Here is a 25,675-nt window from a genome sequence, read left to right as displayed (position 1 = left end):
AAGTAAACAAAAACCACCTTTTTAAATTGTTTGTTCGTCTCTGATTTCAATATCGAGCAAACGAGAGAATAATACTGCCGACAAGCGCAAAATAAATATTTACCCGACCGCTTTCCACGCATTTTCTTTACCTTTCCGTTGTTATCCGAAGGATTTGGTTGGGAAATCTGATACGAATGTCGATAAGTTGACATTAAGTTTGAAAACTCCCAACCGCCATCACTCTAGGTTTTTACAGGATATGGTTATAAAAATAAATCAAAAAAGGGTGAAGAATCTTAATGACCGCTGGGCAGTTAGTCTTTCAGTCGACAAAAAGATTAAGGGCACTTCTTTCCACTGATTCAACCGAAAATTCAGCTTTCCACTGAAATACGCACGCCATGTTGTCGTTAACCTTTTCAAATTGCTTTTACAACAAATTAATTGGACAAGCCACTTTACTAAGTTCAAATAAATTGAAGCTCCTTAATTTAATGTGCAAAAGCATCAAAAAATAGTTTTGGAAATTTTTCAAAAACTGCCAGAGGCGCGTCTAAATACCATTGAAAACCTCCTTAAATTGTCTAAGGTTTATACAGTCACAAAACTTTTCAAAATTACCAGAAATCTGTAAATATCATTGGAAAGCTACAAAAATTACCAAAGTCGTCTAAATATCATTAAAATTTTTCAAAACGTTATCAAATGCCTCTTAAAACCATAGAAAACCTCATAAATGTGTCAGAGGCATTGAAATCCTTCAAAAAACTATCAGAAGCATCTATAAATTCCTCAAATCTTTCCATTTTTTTTAAATTGTCAGAAGGTTTCTAAATACCATTAAAAACCTCCAAAAATTAGTCATAAGCCTCTCTAAATGACATTTAAAAATTATCACAGGCTTCTTAATACCAATTAGAGGCTTAAAAAAATTCAGAAACCGTTAAATACCATAGAAAACTTAACAAAATTGCCAGAAGCCTCTAAATACAATGGAAAACCTCCAATAAACTGTCAGAGGCCCTTACAACTTCCAAACATTTCGAGATTTTTTCAAAATTGTCACAAAGCCTCTAAATACCATTAAAAACCTCCCAAAATTGCCACAAGCCTTTTATTGTCATTGAATTCTTCAAAAAAATTGTCAGAAGTTTCTCAAAACTTTCAAGAATTTTTTAAAACTACCAGAAATCTCTATATACCATTAAAAAGCTCCAAAAAATTGTCAGAAGCATCTACAATATTTTCAAACTTTTTAAGATTTTTTTAAAATCAGGAGGCTTCTAAATACAATTAAAAACCTCCAAAAATTTGCCATAAGTCTCTAAACGACATTGAAAACTTCTAAAGAATTATCAGAGGCCTCTAAACACCATAGAGAACTTTCGAAAATTGCCAGAGGCTTCTAAATATAATTGAAATTCTCCAAAAAGTTATCAGAAGCCCCTTAATACCATTTAGAGGTTTCAAAAAATTATCAGAGGCCTTTCAATACCATAGAAAACCTCAGAAAACTGTAAAAACCTCTAAATACCATTGAATCCCTCCAAAAAATTGCTAGAAGTTTCTACAAATTTCTCAAAACTTTTAAAATTACCAGAAATCTCTAAATACCATTGAAAAGCTCCAAAAATTGCCAGAAGCTTCTAAAGATTGTTGAAATCTTCCAAAGAATTATCAGAGGCCTTTCCATACCATGAAAAACCTCAAAAAATTGTCAGAAATCTCTAAATACCGTTGAATTCTTCCAAAAAATTGACAGGAGTTTCTACAAGTTTCTCAAAATTTACAAAAATTTGTTAAAATTACCAGAAATTTCTAAATACCATTGAAAAGCTCCAAAAGTTGCCTGAGGCTTCTAAATATAATAGAAAACCTTAAAAAATTGTCAGAAGCCTCTAATTACCATTGAATTCCTCCAAAAAATTGTTTCTCAAAACGTTCAGGAATTTTTAAAAATTTTCAGAAATCTCTAAGTACCATTGAAAAGCTCCAAAAATTTAGATGTTTTAATAAATTATCAAAAGCCTTTAAATATCATAAAAAACCTCAAAAAATTGTCAGAAGCCTCTAAATACCATTGAAAAGCTCCAAAAATTGCGAGAAGTTTCTAAATATCGTTGAAATTCTCCAAAACGTTATCAGAGGGCTTTAAATACCATAGAAAACCTTAAAAAATGGTCAGAAGCCTCTAATTACCATTGAATCCCTCCAAAAAATTGTTTCACAAAACTTTCAAATTTTTTTAAAAATTATCAGAAATCTCTAAGGACCATTGAAAAGCTCCTAACATTTAGAGATTTCAATAAATTATCAAAGGCCTTTAAATACCATAGAAAACCTCAATAAATTGTCAGAAATCTCCAAATACCATTGAAAAGCTCCAAAAATTGCGAGAAGTTTCTAAATATCGTTGAAATCCTCCAAAGAATTATCAGAGACCTTTCAATACCATGAAAAACCTCAAAAAAATTGTCAGAAGCCTCTAAATATCGTTGAAATTCTCCAAAACGTTATCAGAGGGCTTTAAATACCATAGAATCCCTCCAAAAAATTGCTAGAAGTTTCTACAAGTTTCTTAAAACTTCCAAGAAAATTTTAAAATTACCAAAAATCTCTAAATACCATTGAAAAGCCCCAAAAATGGCCTAAGGCTTCTAAATATCATTGAAATGCTCCAAAAAATTACCAGAGCCCTTTTAATAGAATAGAAAACATCAAAAAATTGTCAGAAGCCTCTAATTACCATTGAATTCCTCTAAAAAATGTACATTAACAATAACAGACCTCTAAAAAAGAGTTTCACCTTATACTGTTTTCTCTTTCTCCCTTTTTAGTACCAACATTTTGTTACATTTAATGCAAAAATTCAAAATGTCGTTATGGTTCAAATTCGTGTTCAAATCTTATGAGATTTGGCATTAAGGTGGCTAGTGATGGCAAGCCAAATTGGACTTTACTGATATGGGAATATAATTATTTTTGGTTTTTGCCTGATATGTTGCATTTTCACAACCAGTGGCGTAGTTCTTTTTTTTTAAACTTTCTGGTTTTTAAAAATGATTGCAAACATTGAATTCTAATCAAATTTTTTTCCAAAAGGTGCTATAAATTACTGAAACGTGGAAATAAAGACAGAAAGTCCAGGTTAAAAAGCTGAACATTTTTCATTTGACCTGCGAGGTGAAAAAGGTCGAAAGTCCTGTGGGAAATTTCAATTTGCGCACTGTTGTAAAGGAAATTCATTCCTGTTGAGTAGTGCAAGGGTGTCACCCACTCAATTTACGAAAGTACGGTCCTGGATATGAAACCCATATAGGAAATCCTGAGTTTTAATTTGCCGGACAATGTTTACGAGTCCAATTTGGCCGAGTTTACACCGTAATTCTTAATTTTTTTTTAAATCTCTAATTGTTGCACTAAAATTTTGACACTTGGGACAACCAGTGTAATCAAAACTTTTCCGTTTACAACACAATGTTTAATCAAACTGCTTAAGAAACTTTGCCACCGTATTGTCCACTTAATAAAACGGTCGTGTCGTTGAAATTCCCGTTGATTTTGTTGAGAATTAGAGACCCTAATTAAAGTTTGCTCTATTTAATTGAGACTACAGGCTATTTTAAAACATTTTTTGAACGGTATAGGACACTTGTAGACTTCTCTGACAATTTTTAGGGGGTGTTCAGTAGTATTTACAGAAATTTGGCAATTTTCAAAAATTCTTGGAAGATTTAGGACACTTGTGGGCCCTTCTGACAATTTTTAGGGATTTTCACCAGTATTTACAGAAATTTGGCAATTTTCAAATATTCTTGGAAGATTTAGGACACTTGTAGAGGTCTCTGACAACTTTTAGGGGGTCCTCAATTTCAAACAATTCTTGGAAAATTTAGGACACTTGTGAACCCTTCTGACAATTTTTAAAAGGATTTAGAGGCTTTTGGAAGTTTTCAAAAATACTTGGAAGATTTAGGACACTTGTGGGCCATTTTGACAATTTTTAGGGGTTTTCACTAGTATTTACAGAAATTTGGCAATTTTCAAAAATTCTTGGAAGGTTTTGGGGACTTGTAGAGGTCTCTGACAATTTTTGATAAGTTTTCAGAAGAATTTAGCAAAATTTGGCAATTTTCAAAAATTCCTGGAAGGTTTAGGATACTTGTAGAGGTGTCTGACAACTTTTAGGAGGTTTTCACCAGTATTTACAGAAATTTGGCAATTTTCGAAAATTCTTGAAAGATTTAGAACACTTCTGAACCCTTCTGACAATTTTTAAAAGGATTTAGAGGCAACTGGGAGTTTTTAAAAATACTTGGAAGTATTAGGACAATTTGTGATACGTTTTCAGAAGAATTTAGCAAAATATGGCAATTTTCAAAAATTCCTGGAAAGTTTAAGACACTTGTAGAGGTGTCTGACAACTTTTAGGGGGTTTTCAGTAGTAATTAAAGACTTCTGACAACTTCAAACAATTCTTGGAAAATTTAGGACACTTGTGGATCCTTCTGACAATTTATTGGGATTTCCACAAGTATTTACAGAAATTTGTCAATTTTCAAAAATTCTTGAAAGATTTGGGACATTTGTAGAAGTCTCTGACAACTTTTAGTGAGTTGTCAGTGGTTTTTAAAAGCCTCTGACAATTTCAAAAAACTCTTGGAAGGTTTAGGACACTTGTGGACCCTTCAGACAATTTTTAGGGGTTTTCACAAGTATTTATAGAAATTTGGCAATTTTCAAAAATTCTTGGAAGGTTTAGGACACTTGAGGACCTTTCTGACAATTTTTAGGGGTTTTCACAAGTATTTATAGAAATTTGGCAATTTTCAAAAATTCTTGGAAGATTTAGGACACTTGTGGATCATTCTGACAATTTTTAGGGGGTTTTCACAAGTATTTACAGAAATTTGGCAATTTTCAAAAATTCGTGGAAGATTTAGGACACTTGTGGACTTTTCTGACAATTTTTGATAAGTTTTCAGAAAAATTTAGCAAAATTTGGCAACTTTCAAAAATTCCTGGAAGGTTTTGGGACACTTGTAGAGGTCTCTGACAACTTTTAGGGAGTTTTCAGTAGTAATGAAAGATTTCTGACAAATTCAAACAATTCTTGGAAGATTTAGGACACTTGTGGACCCTTCTGACAATTTTTAGGGATTTTCATTAGTATTTAGAGAAATTTGTCAATTTTCGAATTTCTTGGAAGATTTAGGACACTTGTCGATCATTCTGACAATTTTTAGGGGTTTTCACAAGTATTTACAGAAATTTGACAATTTTCAAAAATTCTTGGAAGATTTAGGACACTTGTGGACTTCTCTGACAATTTTTGATAAGTTTTCAGAAGAATTTAGCAAAATTTGGCAATTTTCAAAAATTCCTGGAAGGTTTAGAATACTTGTAGAAGTGTCTGACAACTTTTGGGGGGTTTTCAGTAGTAATTCAAGATTTCTGACAATTTCAAACAATTCTTGGAAAATTTACAATACTTGGGGACTCTTCTGACAATTTTTAGGGGTTTTCACGAGTATTTACAGAAATTTGGCAATTTTCAAAAATTCTTGAAAGATTTAGAACACTTCTTAACCCTTCTGACAATTTTTAAAAGGATTTAGAGGCATTTGGGAGTTTTTAAAAATACTTGGAAGTATTAGGACAATTTTTGATAAGTTTTCTGAAGAATTTAGCAAAATTTGGCAATTTTCAAAAATTCCTGGAAGGTTTAGGATACTTGTAGAGGTGTCTGACAACTTTTAGGAGGTTTTCAGTATTAATTAAAGATTTCTGACAATTTCAAACAATTCTTGGAAAATTTAGGACACTTGTGGACCTTTCTGACAATTTTTAGGGATATTCATAAGTATTTAGAGAAATTTGTCAATTTTCAAATTTCTTGAAAGATTTAGGACACTTGTGGACCTTTCTGACAATTTTTAGGGGTTTTCACAAGTATTTAGAGAATCTTGGCAATTTTTAAAAAATTCCTGGAAGGTTTAGGACACTTGTAAAGGTGTCTGACAACTTTTGGGGGGTTTTCAGTAATAATTGAAGATTTTTGACAATTTCAAACAATTCTTGGAAAATTTAGGACACTTGGGGACTCTTCTGACAATTTTTAATGGTTTTCACGAGTATTTACAGAAATTTGACAATTTTCAAAAATTCTTGGAATATTTAGGACACTTGTGGACTTCTCTGACAATTTTTGATAAGTTTTCGGAAGAATTTAGCAAAATTTGTCATTTTTTAAAAATTCTTGAAAGATTTAGGTTCGGTTAGGTTAGGTTAGGGGGGGTTAGGTTCTGACGTATTTTTTGAGGGTTTTGGCATACAATAACGAATTTTACTGCGGCAACAAAGCTTGAAACACCCTTGAAAACCGAAAAGAAAAAATGCCCGCAACAATATCGAAAACTAACTGAATCGATTCGTCAACGTGGCATAAACTGGTCTCATATATCTATCCGAAATCCCACTATCCATCTTAAAGAAAGATTCTAAAAGTTTTAAAAACGTAGGAGCAATCGCTTCTTTAGAGATTTATTGGAAAGTTATACAAAGCATCGATATCCCTCCGCAATTTCAGAAATTTCCTGCGCGGTTTTTCCCTGGTTCTTCCATCTGCGAATTTGATATTATATGAGCAGGAAGGATTGTTGCGACGTTTTATTTACTTGTAATCTCCCAATTTCCTGGAAACTTTAATTTTTTCAACTTGTGGGGGGATGACTTCGAATTGTCACCAAAGTTGGCACACACGCGATCAAGTAATTGTCGATCAGTATCAATTTAGTTAGTTTTTTTCCTTATTGCGTGCCTTAGCACATCACGAAAACACGATTCTTACCACCCCCAAACGCACCACCCCCAGCCCCTTTAATCCCGATTAATAATCCAGAGCAATTGACCTTTGGATCGCGACTAATTAAACTGCCACCGCATTTTGCCTGACACCTGGGATTAATTAATATTTTAACGCTCGTTTAGACCAGATGCTTTAATAACTAGCGCAATTGATCACTGACCTTAAATCGTTGAAATTTTAGCGCCATTTGCAAAAAATTTGCGTTAACTTCGTAAAAAACATGGAATAACCGAAAAAATATTAATTTTGCCCTTAAAGACTTTTTCAAAGGAGATATTTCATGAAAATTGCGTCAAAGCACAAAAAAGTGCTTTGAAAGACCCTAAACAAGTTCAACCAAGCCTAACTCGGTTATTAAAAAAAATTTCAAAAAAGTCTTTAAAAAGAAAGTTGTAGGAAATTTTATTGTCTGCAAGATTGCGTGACAGTACTTTTGCCCTAAAGGGCCTTCTTAGGGAGATACTACCAAAAAACTGTGTCAAAGCACAAAAAAGTGCTTTAAAAGACCCTAAACAAGTTCAACCAATCCTAACTCGGTTATTAGAAAAAATTTCAAAAAAGTCTTTGAAAAGAAAGTTGTAGGAAATTTTATTGGCTACCAGATTGCATTAGGGTACTTTTGCCCTAAAAGGTCTTCTTAGGGAGATACTACCAAAAAACTGTGTCAAAGCACAAAAAAGTGCTTTAAAACAAGTTCAACTAAGCCTAACTCGGTTATTAAGAAAAGCTTCAAAAAATTCTTTAGGAGGAAAGTAGTAGGACATTTTATGGTCTACAAGATTGCGTTAGCTTACTTTTGCCCTGAAGGGCCTTCTTAGGGAGATACTTTCAAAAATCTGTGTCAAAGCACAAAAAAGTGCTTTAAAAGACCCTAAACAAGTTCAACCAATCCTAACTCGGTTATTAAGAAAAATTTCAAAAAAGTCTTTAGAAGGAAAGTTGTAGGAAATTTTATTGGCTACCAGATTGCATTAGAGTACTTTTGCCCTAAAAGGTCTTCTTAGGGAGATACTACCAAAAAACTGTGTCAAAGCACAAAAAAGTGCTTTAAAAGACCCTAAACAAGTTCAACCAAGCCTAACTCGGTTATTAGGAAAAATTAAAAAAAAGTCTTTAGTAGGAAAGCTGTAGGAAATTTTATTGGCTACCAGATTGCATTAGAGTACTTTTGCCCTAAAAGGTCTTCTTAGGGAGATACTTTCAAAAAACTTTGTCAAAGCACCAAAAATTGCTTTAAGAAACCCTAAACAAGTTCAACCAAGCCTAACTCGGTTAGTTGAAAAAATATAAAAAAAGTTTAAAGGGAGAATGTGTAGCAAATTTTGGTACTTTTGCCCTAAAGGGCCTCCTAAGGAAAATATTTCTGGGAAACTATGTCACAGCACAAAAAAAGTGGTCAGGTGACCCTCAAAATAATATTTTCACATTTAAAACAGTCACGTGGTCTTTAAGATTCCATTTTGACAATAAAAAATAGTCACGTGACCTTTAAAAGTAAATTTAATGATTGAAAATACGCCACGCTAACATTTGCACCTTAAAAAGAGTAATGTGACTTAAAAAACGTCACGTGACGTTAAGGACGACATTTAAACCCAAAAAATAGTCACGTCAGTCAGAGTATCAGTTTAAAACTAAAAAACGGTTACGTGACCCATCAGAATTGTGTTTTGAAGTTAAAAAAATATCACGTGACTTTTAAAGATATATTTGATGATTGAAAATACCACGTGGCCGTTTTTACCTTAAAACCTGTCACGTGACTATAAAAAAAAACATTTATTCAGTTTGACATTTAAAACAGTCACGTGATCTTTAGGATTCCGTTTTGATGTTAAAAAAGAGTCGCGTGACCGTTAAAATGTAATTGGATGATTAAAAAAAGTCACGTGACTTTAAAAATATCAGTTAAAACTGAATAACTGACTACTTTGTTTAATCTTAAAAAAACTACCTTAATTGATTAACAATCTATGAGTTTTGATACGTCAATGGATAGCTAATGAAATGGACTTTCCAATGATATGACAACATTGGTTGATTGGTTAATTAGTTTGGCTGCTAGAGGGCTTCAAAGTTGACTTAAGTTTTCTATCCAATTTTCATGCATTGTCTCGTTTGAACCTCCAAAACTACCTTATTTGATTGACAAGGTATGAACTTTTATATGTCGATGGATAGCTAATAAAATGGGCTATTTAACTATATTTACTTTTTTTATTTAACTTTATTTGTTGATTAGATTTTTTCTTTACACCGGAGCAAGTATTGGAAGAAAACAAAACATGCGTAAAAATCCTGACGGTACTTTCGTGGGTTGTGGTGGTACTGATCATGTCTTTTTCACTTCTAGTGTGCTTTAAGGTAAGTTTAATAAATTTTTAAATACAATTTTCCACATTAAATGCATTTAAAACAAGTGTGTTTCATACTTTTGCGAATTATGAAAAAAACTAATTTTTGTGCTATTTTATGTAAATTTAATTTCAATATTGTTCTTGTCACTACAAATGGACGAATAAAAAGAAACCGAAAAGTGCAAATTCCTTAAATCACTTTCATGAAGTTTTAGAGCATCAAATTGACTGATGTCAGTCAACGTCCTGTATTTCCGTTAATTTGAACGAAAGGTGACATCCTAACAATTTCAGACTGGTGAGTGAAATGACTGGTGAAGTTTTCCTGTATAAATCAATATGAAACTGATCTGGAGTATCTCCGGTTACATCGGAAAACGTTTCCCTTCCGCATTATAAAATATTCAAAAGTAAATTGTCCGGAGTTGCCACAAATGTGTGGTTGGATTGCTTTACCATTGAACGTCATCCACTTGCATTATGCATCGTAAACCTGTTGGAAATACATCTTTTTTGGCTCACCCTCTAAAATACAACAAATCTTATTTTTAGCCCCGTTCATTAAATAATATGACACCCTTAAGGGCGTGCCTGATACACCCCAGAGAAAGATTTATGACTCCTCACCAATACCTTTATGGATTTAATTAATTAAGTGCTGAAACAAAAAAATGGTCAAAAGGAATAGATAAATTAGCCCTTCCTTGTCTCTCTCAAAATAATTGACCCTATTGTACAGCGTGTCTAAATTAAATCTAAAACTACTGCATTAGATATAAAAAAATAGTTTTATTACAATTATCATAACTTAAAAGTGTATGACACACACTTTTTTTTAAAAAAATTCTAATTAATCTGCACTTTTGTTAATTACATTTCTGTTGATTAACTACATTATTTGAGAGTAGTTAAGAGTTAAGGGGTTGAATAGTACGTTTAAATATAATATTGTTAAAACTTCTGTGTAAAAATTTCTAATTCCTTTACAGTAATTAACAATTTGCAAGAATGTAACAAACACAATTTAAAATATTTTTATTAATAATGAGCAATAATTAGTTTTTGTATTATGCCAATTTTGATCTAATTTACTTATTTTGTCTTTCCTGAACGTGGAAAACACTAAAAAAATAATTTAAACAAAAATTGTCATAACTTGTTGAGGTATGATTGCCATGTATTTAAAAGTGTGTCATGTGCCCTTAAATTACGAAAAATTGCTATTTTAGCGTATTTAAATATAGTAGTGAGTTACTAACTTAAAAACTGTAAATTCTGCTGCTTGAACAAAAAATAAATAAAGTTTGAAAGTTACTTTTCTAGAGCCAAATTAGATAAATCATGATTGTTATTCTTAGTTGTTAATGTTTCAATTATTTCTCAAGTAAATGTAGGCAATGTTGCTTTAAAGAAATATGACATCCACTTTAATAAACTAGTTTCACAATTTGGTTAACTACGACACCCATTTTTTTGTCCAGTTGGGTTTGTTTAGGCCAAAATCATTCCAGTTTGAGTATTTACATGAAGGAACTGTTTACACTAAACCCAGCTCTGTAACAAAATAAGAAAAGGGATTCGAGGGCTATTAGGACCCTCTAATTCCGATTGGCGTCGCCGTTATACAATTTTCCCGGCGGATTTCCAGCCGAATTTCCCCAAATTAAGCACCGTCACACTCGGTTTACATTATGACCGAACCGTTTGTTTTCGCCTAAATTCAGTTTTCCTCTGAAAATGTTTGACCTACTCAAGGAAATAGAGAAAGGGCAGTTAATTTAAAATCCCTCCAGAAAAAAAAAATCGTAAATCCACGATGAGAAAAATCCGGAAAATTATTACCGGGCACAGATCGCAATCAGGCTTTGGTGTTATTTAAAATAAACCGCAAAGTCGACTTTTATGGTCCATAAAGTGACAAAGCGACTGCGGCGCCATCCCGAAATTCCTTATTGCCTTTTCAAGTTTAAAGCGGATTCTCAAAAGGGGAATTGTTGTTTTAATCATCGTTTTAGGCCATTCCCGCTCGGTTTGCTGCACAAATTGAACCAGTTTTCCAGTCAAGTTTGTTTTGGTAATTAAGAACACGAGCCTCAGTTCTCGTAAATGCCACTCTTAACAATAATTTCAAAAAAATGCTGCATTTCTACCACAGTCACTAAAAAACAAATTAAACTCACCCGTTTATAATTGAATTATTCTCTAAAATGTGTATCATCTTGGCACAAATTATGACTGAAAAGCATAATTTGCACGACTATGATACACACTTTTTTAAATTTTGTTTTTAGTTACAGTAGACCATAATATTTCAGTCCTGAGTAGATTAAAATTGAAAAACAAGTTTGAATATTTCAATTCGATTTTTGGTCTTGCAAACAGTAGTAATATTGTTTTTAGTACAGAAAGCCAAATTTAAATCACTTTTTTTACTATTAATTGTACTCTAAAATGTGTATCATATTCTCAAAAATTATGACTGATTAACACAACTTGTAACACTATGATACACATTTTTTTTAGTGTACAGTAGACAATGAAAAATCCACTTTCAAGCCATGTACTAATTAATTTGAAGCTGTATTCCAGGCCTGAGTAGATTTGAAAAATTGAAAAACAGGTTTGAGTTCTCAAACCTCCCTCCTGGACAACAAATTTCCGGTATATATGCTATACAGGGTGGTCAAAAGACAATTTCAAGGGCTACAAATTGGTGCATTAAACCACCCTGTAGCTGTCAAAATAACCGAGTTATGGACTGTCAAAGTGAAAACTGTCAAGTTTAAACATTACAGCAAACAACTCAGTTTTAACAGTAAATAACTCAGTTATTCGACATTTAAGGTGAAAACGCTATACAGGGTTGTCAAAAGAGGATTTCAAGGGCTACAAATTGGTATATTGAACCACCCTGTAGTTTTCAAATTAACCGGGTTATTCTCAAACTATGGAGTAGTTTACAGGGTGATTTATTGAATTTTTAACATCCTCGTAACTTATTTAATTTTCATTTTATCAAAAAATTACCAAATATGATTCGTGTAGATATTTACGTCTACTTTTTTCCTAGATAATCCATTAGTATACAGGGTGTCCCAAATTTGAGTAACAAACCAAATTTATAATTTTTTAATCGATTTTTGGAATCTACGTCAAATTCTAGGCCTACTTGATGTAGAATGTTTGTATCGATATTCATTTGTTCTTGCTCTAGCAGCCTTACTTTGACCATCCTCTTCGAAAGCAGAAATTCCCAATTTGAGCGAAATTTTGGTGCACTTTTCCAGAAAATCGTCCATAACTCGCTTATTTGAAACACTCTCTATAAAACCACTGTACAACAAAAGAAAGCTAATGAATGGGGCTATCACGTGACGTTGAGCGGGCACGGATAAGTTGCTCCATTTAGCCGCTAGGGGGCGTCAAAGTTGACTTTCGTTTTTTGCAGTTTTTGCTCAATATCTCAAGAACTTTTCAAGCTAGAAATCTGATAATTTTACCACATACGCAACTCGATGAGATACAACTTTTACCTTTTATACACTTTTTTGGTACCATGCACCGTTTGACCTTGAAAAATTAAAAACTAGAATTGTCAAGGGTGACATTCTGATTTTTTTTAAAAAAATTTTTATTTTCAAAATTAACCTAAACTGCCTAAATACCTTCCGGTTAATAGTACAAAAATGACGTAAAGTGTCATTTGTGAAAATGTCATTTTGTAAGGGTGCCACGCCCGAAAAAGTGTCAAAATTGACAAATTTCAAGGTCATTTCCGAAACGATGCCAGTTAGAGCAAAATGGACGTCATATTTGTGTTCTCCAGGTTGAAATTAGTTAAAAAAAGTCACTTTGATTGAGAAAAATCCAAAATAGTCGCCGTTAGTATAGTAGGCCCAAAAAAATCCTAATTTAGACTAAATTTCCGTGCACTTTTCCAGAAAATCGTCCATTACTCGCTTATTTAGAACACCCTGTATAAAACTCTTGTATAACAAAAGAAATCTTATGAATGAGGCTATCACGTGACGTTGAGCCGGCATGGCTACGTTGCTGCGTTCAGCCGCTAGGGGGCGTCAAAGTTGACTTTCGTTTTTTGCAGTTTTTGCTCAATATCTCAAGAACTTTTCAAGCTAGAAATCTGATAATTTTACCACAAACGCAACTCGATGGGATACAACTTTTACCTTCTATACTTTTTTTTGGTACCATGCACCGTTTGACCTTGAAAAATTAAAAACTAGAATCGTCAAGAATTGTCAAGGGTGATGGATACATTCTGATTTTTTTCAGAAATTTTTTTATTTTCAAAATTATCCTAAACTGCCTAAATACCTTCCGGTTAATAGTACAAAAACGACGTAATGTGTCATTTGTCAAAATGTCATTTTGCAAGGGTGCCACGCCCGAAAAAGTGTCAAAATTGACAAATTTCAAGGTAATTTCCGAAACGATGCCAGTTACAGCAAAATGGACGTCAGATTTGTTTCCCCAGGTTGACATTAGTTAAAAAAGTCAGTTTGATTGAGCAAAATCCAAAATGGTCACTAAAACTTTCATATTTGACATTTTTCGATAAATTCAATAGTTAATGAGATATGGATAAGAGTAAATGTAAACCAATCACCCTGTACAGTTACTGAAAGCCACACTTAACTCACCCATTTATTATTTAAATTATTTTTTGAAAAGTGTGTCACGCTCTCATAAATTATGACAGAAAAGCATAATTTGCACGAGTATGACACACACTTTTTGTAAAGTTAGTTTTTAGTTACAGTAGACAATGAAATGACACTTTACACTAATATAGTCAATATCAGACAACTTAAGACTGAAAATTTAAAATTTTTTGCTACTTTTATGACTTTTTCTACTGTTTTGATTATGGACTGCAATTGGTTGGTGGGATTGAAACAAACGAACAACTGCATGGCATATTAATTGTTTGGTAAGCTATACAGCGTGCACTGCACCAAGGGCCCCCCGGACAATGCATTATTGATGACTTGGCAAAAGTTTCCAACATTGTATAGTCCCTGGGAGGTGTTGTTGTTCTAATTAAAACTACGTTTTCGGCTAAAATTGCCCTCGAACACAAAATACTTGTGTCGTGTTGGTAAATTTACTGAAAAACAAAGTCTCGATGCCTCCACGACCGCATTATATTGTTATTTTGCGTGCGGTTTGAAATTTATTTCCTTTTAGATAGTTTATCACAAATACACAGCACGGAATCTTAACCAAGGTGTTGTTTCGATTGTTGTCTCTATTTTTGATAAATTCAAAATGTCGTGTGTAGTTTCTATCAGATTGAATTTAATTATAATTATCAGACTAACAGTTAAAACTTCCCAAAAGTAACACTTCTAAACAACGGGTTGCAGACTACAATTTGTGGCACGAGACGGAGTTTGTCTCCGTCTTCTGCCTTACATTTTCCTATATCTGGTTTAATTTAATTCTTTTTAATTTTTTTAATAATACGAATTATTCCTTATCCATTGGGACAGTTATTTAGGTCTATGTACAAAATGTCAGCCCTAATATAGCAGATTTGCCCTCAAGTCACCAAAAACCTCCCTTAAACCCTAACAAATGATCGAGGGTGGCTGTTGCTAAATCAGAACGCACGTGATCTCCCCCACCACTTCTTAAAGGCTGTATTAAATTACTTTTAATGAGTTTGAACAAGGTTGCAAGAAGGGGAAAGGGGGGAAATGTAGAAAGCCATTATTCGGCTCAACAAACTTCTTGATTATTACTCCATCCAGATGCCTACGTCACATATGTTCTCCGACAATGGGTTATTAGTAAATTCTGCCACACCTGAGTTTGATATGACAACATTTTAATAAGTTACCAAACGTTCTTAATTAGAAACCTGGTTTAAACAACTGAGCCCAGTTGACTACAACGTTTCAAAAAATATACTAAATATACAGGGATTAATAGGAAATAGTGATTTGGTGGTGCTTTTTGTAATTTTATAAAAACTTGTGTATCGTATACCTTCAAGTTATGTAAATAGTAATAAACTTTTTACCTTGACTTGCAATAATGTCTCAAAAACGTGAACCACGGTTGAGTAAACGAGGCATAAATGTGCAATATATCGAGAAAACTGCTAACAAAAGCAACATAATGAAAGCAGGAATTACTTGTTAATACAAGTGTGAAAGGCTTTATTGTGTGGAAATTGCAAGCTGTGCACCAAATCAAAACTGATAACAGGTGTACAAGAAGAGAACAAATTTCCTGTTTTGTTTTGACACTTACAAGTAGACAATCAATCCCGTTTTAGGGCTGAGTACCCATTAGATAAATACAGAAACGGTGTAAAATAAACAGCAAACACTATTAATAATAAAATGTTGTTGTCCTAGACCACACCGAAGCCAACTAACGATAACAAGCCCTTTAGGGACCGTCGTGTGTTCCTTTGAAATTTGAGGTTAGTTGATATTGTCTGCTGATCCAATTATACCGCAGAATTGTTGTTTTTCTTTTGGAAGGTTGTTGTTAACATGTGATTGGTCCAGTTTGTGGTTTTTTTTAAAATATAATTCACAATTTTCTACTGTGTGACACACTTTTAAATACATGACAATCATACACTAACACGTTATGTAAATTTTTTGGTTAAATCATTTTTTTAGGGTTTTTCCAGGTTTGGGAGAGACAAAATATGTAAATTTGATCAAAATTGGCTTAATTCAAAAATTAATTTTTGGCTAATATTCATTAAATATTTTAAAACAAGATTGCTTAAATTTAGTAACAGAATTCCCCAGTTTTTAACTTAGTAACTCATTACTAAATTTAAATGCCCTAAAATAGCAATTTTTCATAATTTTAGTGTATATGACACACTTTTAAATAGTTGACAATCATACACCAACAAGTTATGACAATTTTTTTTTCTTTTTTTCCATGTTCAGGAGAGGAGGAGGTTTAACTGAATTGAATTAATAACCTTGCTTGCGGTTTACAGGGTGGTCGCCCTCAACAATTTGACAACTTTTTTAATAATATATTTTACTGGCATCCGTCCGGAAATTCAAACCGGAAACAAGTCTTACGTCCGGTTTACTTTTAATTAAAAATCCTATCGTCCCGCGTAACTTACTTTTTCCTCTTTCTGGAAACGTTTCCCAGCCTCCATTTCGGGTTAATACGCTTTTCAATTGGCCGCAGATTTTTCAGCCTTTTTTTTTCATTCCGAAGTCGTTTTATTCCTGTCACGTGCCTGCCTTGCACTCTAACCACGGTGATTCGTTACACATTCGTTGAAATCATCAATTTACGTTAGTACAGTGAATCATAGTTTTAAAGAGCAACTTGTCTGCCATTTTACAAGCTCTAATTTACAATTTTTGCTGTCAATTCAGATTCTGGTGTTAAATCCTCTGAAACAGCCATTTTTACTGAAAAACACGAACAGAAAAAAAATTGCGGTATATATAACTTGAAAGTATACGAAACACGTTTTTTTACAATGTGGCAGGAACTTTTTTTTTTGGCTTGAATAAAAACAAAAAAAAAATTTGCAGATGTATAATAGGGTATTAACACAAACAAGTAGGACCTATCGACGATATAATAAGTATAATAAAATATATATATATATGTCTGTTCATTATGTTTTAAGCGATACATTATAATGGTAGTACATCTAAGCCTTCACAATGTTGCCAAATCTCAGAACGCTATTTCAGTGTGTTTCAAAGCCGCTTCTTTGAAACCCGGTATTTCATGCCCAATCAGAAAGCAGGGTTTTTGTCCTGTATGGGAAGATGAGGTCGCCATTTTCTTGAGTGAGCATTCCATTGCTCTCTGCTTTACCAGAACGTGTTATTTTGTTAGTTTTCGGATATTTTATCCAATTACCCTTCAAGGGGATTTAAAATTAAAATTAACAATCACCTGGTACTGCGAGACGCCCTGAAGAATAGGCTTATCGCTCTGTTAGCCCTGGAAACCCAGTTTCTTCAGCAGGAATCGGTTGGCTTCGGCCACGTTTTAGTTTTTTGTGCAGATCTGTTATGGTGAGTTTTCTATAGCAGTATATTAATTTTCTGAGTGGCACTGTGTAACTTACTTTGGTCTTTTGAAGATCTGAGGGAGTCGACTCCTACCCTGTTGTGTAACAGCCAGTTATACCCCCTGGAATGGTCGTACAAATCCAGTAGAGGTTGACCCGACCTGCACCATATTACGCCAAAAGTCTGACATCTTTGCGACCTTGCAATCATTTTCGCCAGCAGTACTCCAAGCATCCATTTGTAGAGATCTTCAGATGAAATAGAACTTCAAGAACCTTCGAAGACACCAGGTTCAAGCCTGTGTATTAAGGCCAGTTTACTCCAAATCTTTATTTTTATTTTCTTCACTGTTTTCACAAACAAACCACTAAACTCAGATTTAAAGAAACACATAACAAAGCTTCCCTTTATTAAAGTTTTGCTCACACTTAAAACTTTAAATCACTTTGATACTTCCGATCGGCGAAACATAACAAAGGTTGGTTTATCTTCTAATAGCAATTACATAAATGTGAACTATAGTCGACTATAGGGTGATACCATTTGTCAATTATAATTATACGCTATCTCAACGTTTTAACACCGAATAATGATTTACCTGCTATTTACATTATTATAAACTACTCATCTATTGAACTGTAATAACAACATGGTATGTTGAGCAAACCCAGTAAAGAGATTTCATAAAGGGAAAATTAATTTGTGTTTATTTAGTGTTCACTAGTTGCGTTGATACCCGTTCGTAAGATATTTTCTTTTCATTTATTTTCGCAGTTTCCTCATCATCAAAACTGCGTGGCGCCCATTTTAAATTTCTTTTTTTTCTTTCTTTAATTATTATTGAAAAGCAAATACAGTCATTTTAGAAAATTGCCTTCGAACCCATAGTGCTCACCAGATGAAAAGCTGCCGTTTGCATTCCTTATTATTTTAGGCAAAATAAGGTTACAACAAAAATGTTATTTGCACCCATTTCAGCCCTGTAAATTGTCCAATTCCAATTAATTCTTCCCGTCTACTAAATTGTATAGTTCTACAAACAGGAAAATGAAAAAAATATTAACTGCAATTAACATAACTTGTAAGTATACGACACACACTTTCTTTTTCAAAAATGTCCTTTTTCTTCGTTTTTTCAACTTGTCCACCATTTTGCAAGCTCTAATTTACAATTTTTGCTGTCAAGTCAGATTCTGGTGTTAAATCCTCTCTAAAACAGCCATTTCTACTGAAAAACACGAACAGAAAAAAAAATGCGGTTTACATAACTTGAAAGTATACGAAACACGTTTTTTTACAAAAATGTTATTTGCGCCAATTTCAGCCCTGTAAGTTATCCAATTCCAATTAATTCTTCCCGTCTACTAAATTGTCTAGTTCTACAAACCAGAAAATAAAAAAAATTATTAATTGCAAATAACATAACTTGTAAGTATACGACACACACTTTCTTTTACAAAAATGTCATTTTTCTTTATTTTTTCAACTTGTTCACCATTTTGAAAGCTCTAATTTATAATTTTTGTTGTCACTTCAGATTCTAGTTTAAATCCTCTAAAACAGCCATTTCTACTAAAAAACACGAACAGAAAAAAAATGCGGTTTACATAACTTGAAAGTATACGAAACACTTTTTTTACAAAAATGTTATTTGCGCTAATTACCGCCCTGTAAGTTATCCAATTCCAATTAATTCTTCTCGTCTACTAAATTGTACAGTTCTACAAACCAGAAAATGAGAAAAATGTTAATTGCAAATAACATAACTTGTAAGTATACGACTCACACTTTCTTTTTCAAAAATGAAATTTTTCTTTATTTTTTAAACTTGTCCACCATTTTGCAAGCTCTAATTTACAATTTTTGCTGTCAATTCAGATTCTGGTGTTAAATCCTCTAAAACAACCATTTCTACTGAAAAACAAGAACGGAAAATGATTTGCCGTTTACATAATTTGAAAGTATACGACACACACTTTTTCACAAAATAATTACTCAAATTAGGTTTTTTGATTTAGCACGATATGGTCGGTTTTCTAACGTACGTTTAAGGGCCCTTTTAGGGACACAAAGGGATCATAAAAAGGCACTGGACCAATCCGTCCAATTTGCACTTGTCCGAAACGTGTTTCAACCAGTTTCAAGGGAGTTAAGTAAAGTAATTGAAATTTTAATCTTATTTCTCGAATAATAATTCTCTGAGAAAATTATCGTCGTCTTTGAAAGTACGTGATTTATAGGGGCACGTTCATAAGTAGCATTAGAGTTATTAATGGCCGCTGATAGCTGGAAATGAGAAAGTTACAGTAAATTCCCCCGGTTTATTTGTTTCTTTTAGTAACTCGTTTTACTAAGAAAAACAAACTTTTTCTTTTTGAAATAAGGCCCTTTCGGGATACTTTACAGCTCCATGGAAACATATTTATATTACCTGTAGAGCTTGATGATTCATTTCCATCAGGTTAGCACGAGGAATATTAATCAGTAATTATACAGCAGTGCGTGTCTGTCTGGGAAATATCCAGTTTGGTCCTTCTTGCACTGTCACTAATTTCCTTTTCGGCCTTTCAACGATAGAAAACATTCAACTTTCTTTAATTAACCTTTAAGGAAATTGGTTTTGTTCTACGGTTCAGCTAAACAATGTTTAATTACTATCAGGCAATTGGTGAAATTTCAATTATAAAACTCGTAACCTTCGTCGGTTTGATTGTTGTTCTGAGTACAACATTTGTTGTTTTTGCACTGCATTTTTGATTTTCCTGGCTGAAATATGGACTCTAAACCTGTCAAAGATATCAGAATTTGAAGTAAAATTTGGAAAATTTTCAGACAAAAAAAATTTTTTATTTTGACAAAAAATTTTACTTTTAATGTCAAAATGAAAAAGTGTCAAAATCTGTTATTTCACCTGTCAAAACTATCATTTTGACTTTCCAACTGCAATTTTCAAGGTTAAATGTCAAAATCCAATACTACAAAATTGATAATTTGACAAACTTTGACAGCTATCCAAAGTCAAGTAAATAACAAAAAAATGATGATTTTACTTATTTTGACAGCTGTCAAATTTCAAGATAATTAAAAAGCCAGATCAAATTGCAATTTTTACTAATTTTGACAGCTGTTGAGCGTTAAAACAATTTGGAAAAAACTTCAAAATTTGACAGTTTTAATAATTTCGACAATCGTCAAAAGGAGATTGCAAAAAAAATCAAATAAATTGATTTGAATAATTTTGACAGTTGTCAAAGGACAATTCAAAAAAACCGGCAAAATTATTTTGACAACTGTCATTTAACAAACTTTGACAGATATCAAAAGAAAGACCAAATTGCTAAGTTGAAGGGGGGGGGGGACAAGTTCAACCAAGCCTTACTCGGTTATTTGGACAAATATCCAAAAAGAGTAGAAAAGGAAAGTTGTAGGAAATTTTCCTCCCTACCAAATTGAATTAAGGCACTTTTGCTCTAAAGGGCCTCCTTAGGGAATTATTTCCTTAAAACTGTGTCAAAGCTCAAAAAAATGCTTTAAAACAAGTATAACCAATCCTAATTCGGTTATTTGGACAAATATCAAAAAAGTGTAAAAAGAGAACAATGTAGAGAATTTTCCTGATGAAATTGAGTTAGGGCACTTTTGTTCTAAAAGGCCTCCTTAGGGAATTATTCCCTAAAAACTATGTCAAAGCACAAAAAAGTGGTTTAAAACAAGTTTAACCAAGCGTAACTCGGTTATTTGGACAAATATCAAAAAAGTATAAAAAATGAAAGTTGTAGGGAATTTTCATCCCTTCAAAATTGAATATATGCACTTTTGTTCTAAAGGGCCTCCTTAGGGAATTATTCCCTATAAGCTGTATCAAAGCACAAAAAAGTGCTTTAAAACAAGTTTAACCAAGCGTAACTCGGTTATTTGGACAAATATCAAAAAAGTGTAAAAAAGGAAAGTTGTAGGGAATTTTCCTCTCTACAAAATTGAATTAGGGCACTTTTGTTCTAAAGGGCCTCCTTAGGGAATTATTCTCTATAAATTGAGTCAAAGCACAAAAAAGTGCTTTAAAATTTGAAAAACTGGAAAATTAAATTTAAACAGTTGCAAAAGTTAAAATTGTAAGAGACACGCCACGTGATATTGATATTTAAATTTTTGAGCTTGCAACACTGTAAAGTCCAATTGACTGCTGTCAAAAACAGTCACGTGATCTTCAAAATGTAATTTAAATATTCGCTAATCAATTTCTTGAAAATTGATTTAAAACCACTGATTGATGACAATTTGTGTGGTTCTGAGATGAATTTTAAGACTTTGTTTCTGAAAATAAACTTTAAGGCTTAAAAGATTGAAAAATTACTTAAAAACCATAAACTAAGTAATAAAAAATTGGCATTCAAAAGCTTGAAAGAACTTCTGAAAGACAGAAAATATTATTAAATTCGAAAACTCTCAACCTTCATCGCTGTACGTATTACAGTGTTATTTTAAACGCATTTCCAGTGTTTTTCCGGTGAAATGTTCAAGAAACAAAGATCGGATCTATTTATATAAATTAAATAAATGTCTGTTTAAAAAAAAATCCACTTAACACGAAAAGGAAAACCGTTGTTATTACCTGGGTTCTAATTTAGTCGCCTATCTAGCTACTAAAAGCGTTGTACCGCTATTTCGAGGGTGGTAAATTTTATCTAAAACACCCTTGATAAAATTCCTCGAGTGCAATAAACGACTGGGGAGGGGTTGAAAATTGCAACAACCCTTGTTTCTTCAACAAAAACGTAATCCCAAAGAAAACTTGCGTGTATATATTAGCATATTATTACCAAGCGAAACACTATCAAAACCGAGAACATTATTTACCAACTCGAATAAAGATATCCCATTATCGTGGCTGGAAAATAGGAAAATTGCCGTTCCGAAAATAAGAAATTTTTCCGATGTAAACTAACACCGCGCACTTTTATCCTCGTTTGCTTGACAAGACGTTACCAGACACCCTAATATTTGCTTTTAACGTATTTCATGTACTTTCCGCAAACAAGGGATCAATATTTCATCGTAAATTCCCTAGAGAAAATTTAATATTATAAACCTCTTTCAATTTGCTCAAAGACGCCATTTAATGGGGAAATAAACGTCAAAATTCAGCAGGGAGTAACCAGAATTTTTTTTCTCTAGATACTGTTCTGTTTGATCCAATTAGCAACTTATTTTTTTCTGCACGTATTCTACACTGTTGGGTACCTTTTCTGTAAAAATCACCGTTGTAACTTGATTTTATTCTGAGTTTTGTTCATTTTGTCGTTCTCGCACGTAAAATTAATTTTTCATCTATTACGGTCCTGGATTTAGTTTAGCTAGTTTTTCTACACTTTTACTACACCTTTAGCCATCCCTTCTGTAAAAATCACATTTTTAGCGTTTTAATAAGAAATTCTAAAACTCCTTACCTTCATCACTTTGACTCTTACTTGCAACGAGTTCACTTATTTTGACAGTTGTCACGTGACATTTATCTATATCTTAAATTTCAGACAGCTGTCACGTAAGATTTACGTGAAGCATACGTCACACCTGTCAAATCGTGCTCATAAAGCTCTAAATGCACGCAAAACACTTTAAATACTTTCAGGGTTTGTGGACTAAACTTTGACATTAATCACATGTTTGACAGGTGTCACGTGGCTCTAAACTAGCCTCTAAATTGTCTCTGACGTAACACCTGTCAAAATTCAGTACATAAACGTGTAAAACAACCTTGTTTCATCGTTTTGTAACTGTAAAACATGTTTTGTAGTTTTTTTTGCAATTGTGAACAAGTTTTGACGTACTTGGCAGCTGTCACGTGAAGTTTGACAGTTGTCACGTAAACTTAGAGTTATGTCAAATCATTAAAATCGTCACACCTGTCAAAATAGTGCTTGTAAATTTCTGAATACAATATTCACAACTGCAACAAAAAAATGTTAAATACCTTCAGGGGTAACCTATAAAACACTTTTTGTCTACGGGTTTTTTGCCTGTTAAAAGTGTTTCACTATTTTGTCCAGTTTTAAACCGTATTTGACAGTTGTGACGTATGTGGCAGCTGTCACGTGACCTAAGACTAGGTCATAAATAGAGACAGGCGAAATAACTGTCAACACTTGGTGTATGAGAGTATAAAACCGCATTTCGGTGCTTCGAAGCTCTTGTTTTAGCTCAAATTTGACAAATGATACTAGTTTTGACAGCTGTCACGTGACCCTAAAACACTATATTTGAATGAGCTTTTCAAAAATACTTCCGCTTGAGTTGATAGGTTTGCTGATTATGCCACTAGAGGGCATTAAAGTGTACCTAAAAAAATTATCCCCTCCCCCCTCACAAAAGGGGTGGAAATGGGGAGACAGCACGGAAAGTTTATTTTAATGGAAATTTCTCTCGTTCGGAAAAATTTTCGCTGAACCAGGCATAAATTAAGAACGAGTTTCTTTCTTTTCCCCCCCCTCATTCCCCTCTTCAGCTGATTTACATATTCGTAATTTTGCCGCTAAATGGATTCGGGGCTTCGGCATTCCCGAACGATTTGCATAAGCTTTTTCATGAACACGAACCGTGTAGTGAGGGTTAACCTCCTCGAAAATGATTTGAATTCCTTTGGGGAACGACTCACACACGTATATACAGAGTGAACAAAGTTTCAGCCAGACCATTCAGACAATGTTTGTTCGGTGCACTCTTTCATTCAAACCTAAATAACTCGCTTATTTCCTATGTTTTTCAAAGACTTTTATATGTCTATAGATAGCTCTTGAAATGAGCTTTCCAAAAATATACCCACTTTGGTTGATAGGTTAATTGGTTTGGCTGCTAGAAGACTTTAAAGTTTACCTAAAAATTAGAAAATTCCAAAACTCCTAACCTACATCAATCTGAATTATCTGTATGTAAATAATTTTGAGAACAGTTTCGTTTCTTCTTCTTTTAACTTCCAGAAACTGTTACTAAACGTTTAATTTCCTCTAAACTGATATGGCAATTCGTAGAATATTACAATTGAAAAACTTAGCAGCAAATTAAATTTTTAAGCATTCCTACTCAATTCCAACAGCAATTCGACATTTACTTGCCTAAACAATTAGTCGAACAACGTTTTCCAAGCTACGCGAGAACATTAAAAGGGATTCCAGATGGAAAACTGGCACGGTTATTCGTTTGCCTGGATGAGAACGGAGCTCTCGAGTAATTTAAAACTGCAACGAAAGAGTGGGTTAATATGCTCCGTAAAAGCTGTGCAGTTTATTCATATTATCCCTGCTTTACAATGTTGCCAAATCCACTCAAATATTTTAATTCTGTCTGTGGATAGCCATTGAAATGAGCTTTCCAAAAGTGTCCCCACTTGGGTTAATGGGTTTGACGGATTGGCCGCTAGAGCGCCTCAAAGTTGACTGAAGAAATTTTAAACTTTCTTGGTGCAATTGTTTATTTAAACTTAAATAACTTGCTTTTTTGACATACATTTTTTCAAACTTTTATATGTGTATAAATAGCTATTAAAATAGACTTTCTAAGGACTTTGGTTGATAGATTTGTTGGTTAGGGCACCAGAGGACTTCAAAGTTGACCTGAAAATTTTAAAATTCGAAAACTCCCAGCCCTCATCAATCTATACTAAAAAGGTATATTTTTATCCTTTATATTAGAATATTTGGTTCTCAATCCCTTCGGAATATTGAAATTTATGCAAATCGGTAATCCTAAAGTATCCCCTAATGATTCAAAAAAGGCTCCTTCTTGTCACGCTTAAAATTCCTCCCCTTAATTTGCAAAGCACTTTTTCTCCCAAAACATTCACATGAATAATTTCAGGACGGTATTCCGGTGTGTCAGACTATTATCGAGTGGAAAGGAAAGTCAAGAAGGGACTATAAATCTAAACTGAGGCGAAAAAAGAAAGGGAGCAATAGGAGCGAGTGCTCCCCTTCCCCTGATATCCACTCCTAAAATTACAAGAAGCCATAATAAATCATGGAGCTCCACAGGTAAAACTCTCTGTGAAATATAAACATGTTTTCCTGGGAGTATAAAGCGGGAGCGCCCATACATTGTTTATTCCATTGGAGATTTATAGATAAAAGTTCCAGTGTTGGACAGAAGACTAATGCAACACCTGCCCTTTTCCACCTTTCCAGGCTAAATTATAGATTACTACACTTCTTAAACTCCCTCAGGAGTTGGGAATATTAAAAACGAAACCAAATTAAAAGTGATTAGAAGTCATGTTACTGGCAATAAGGTTTAATTTTGTACGGCCAGGGTGGATAAAACCCAATTTTCGCGCCTAATAAAGACCTAACAAACCTCGTAAAATTTATGAGAGGAGCAAGGGTGAAGGGTAGGCGAAAGTTTCGTAGTAATAAACCTTCATTGTTTTAGTGGTA

At 33.3% G+C, this 25,675-nt stretch overlaps 1 protein-coding gene and 2 long non-coding RNA genes across 9 annotated transcripts in view; 1 reads left to right on the top strand and 2 right to left on the bottom strand.

The window, feature by feature from the left end:
• The window catches only part of CalpA (calpain A), a 149,385-nt gene that overhangs the window by 1,789 nt on the left and 121,921 nt on the right, over positions 1-25,675 (bottom strand). The gene's annotated exons all lie outside the window — the stretch shown is intronic.
• On the bottom strand, positions 16,750-17,451 carry LOC145737201 (uncharacterized). The gene is made up of 2 exons (XR_014180312.1): positions 17,309-17,451; positions 16,750-17,247 (listed from the first exon to the last, which is right to left on the bottom strand). It is a non-coding gene; the product is annotated as an uncharacterized LOC145737201 (long non-coding RNA).
• LOC145737202 (uncharacterized) lies at positions 17,114-17,947 on the top strand. Its single transcript, XR_014180313.1, has 2 exons — positions 17,114-17,255; positions 17,324-17,947. It is a non-coding gene; the product is annotated as an uncharacterized LOC145737202 (long non-coding RNA).

This window comes from Ips typographus, linkage group LG13 (assembly GCF_016097725.1).
Source record: "Ips typographus isolate SLU linkage group LG13, UJ_Ityp_2.0, whole genome shotgun sequence".
Taxonomy (NCBI): domain Eukaryota; kingdom Metazoa; phylum Arthropoda; class Insecta; order Coleoptera; family Curculionidae; genus Ips; species Ips typographus.
Note: the sequence above shows the minus strand (reverse complement) of the source record. Positions and strands in the feature narration are given on the sequence as shown.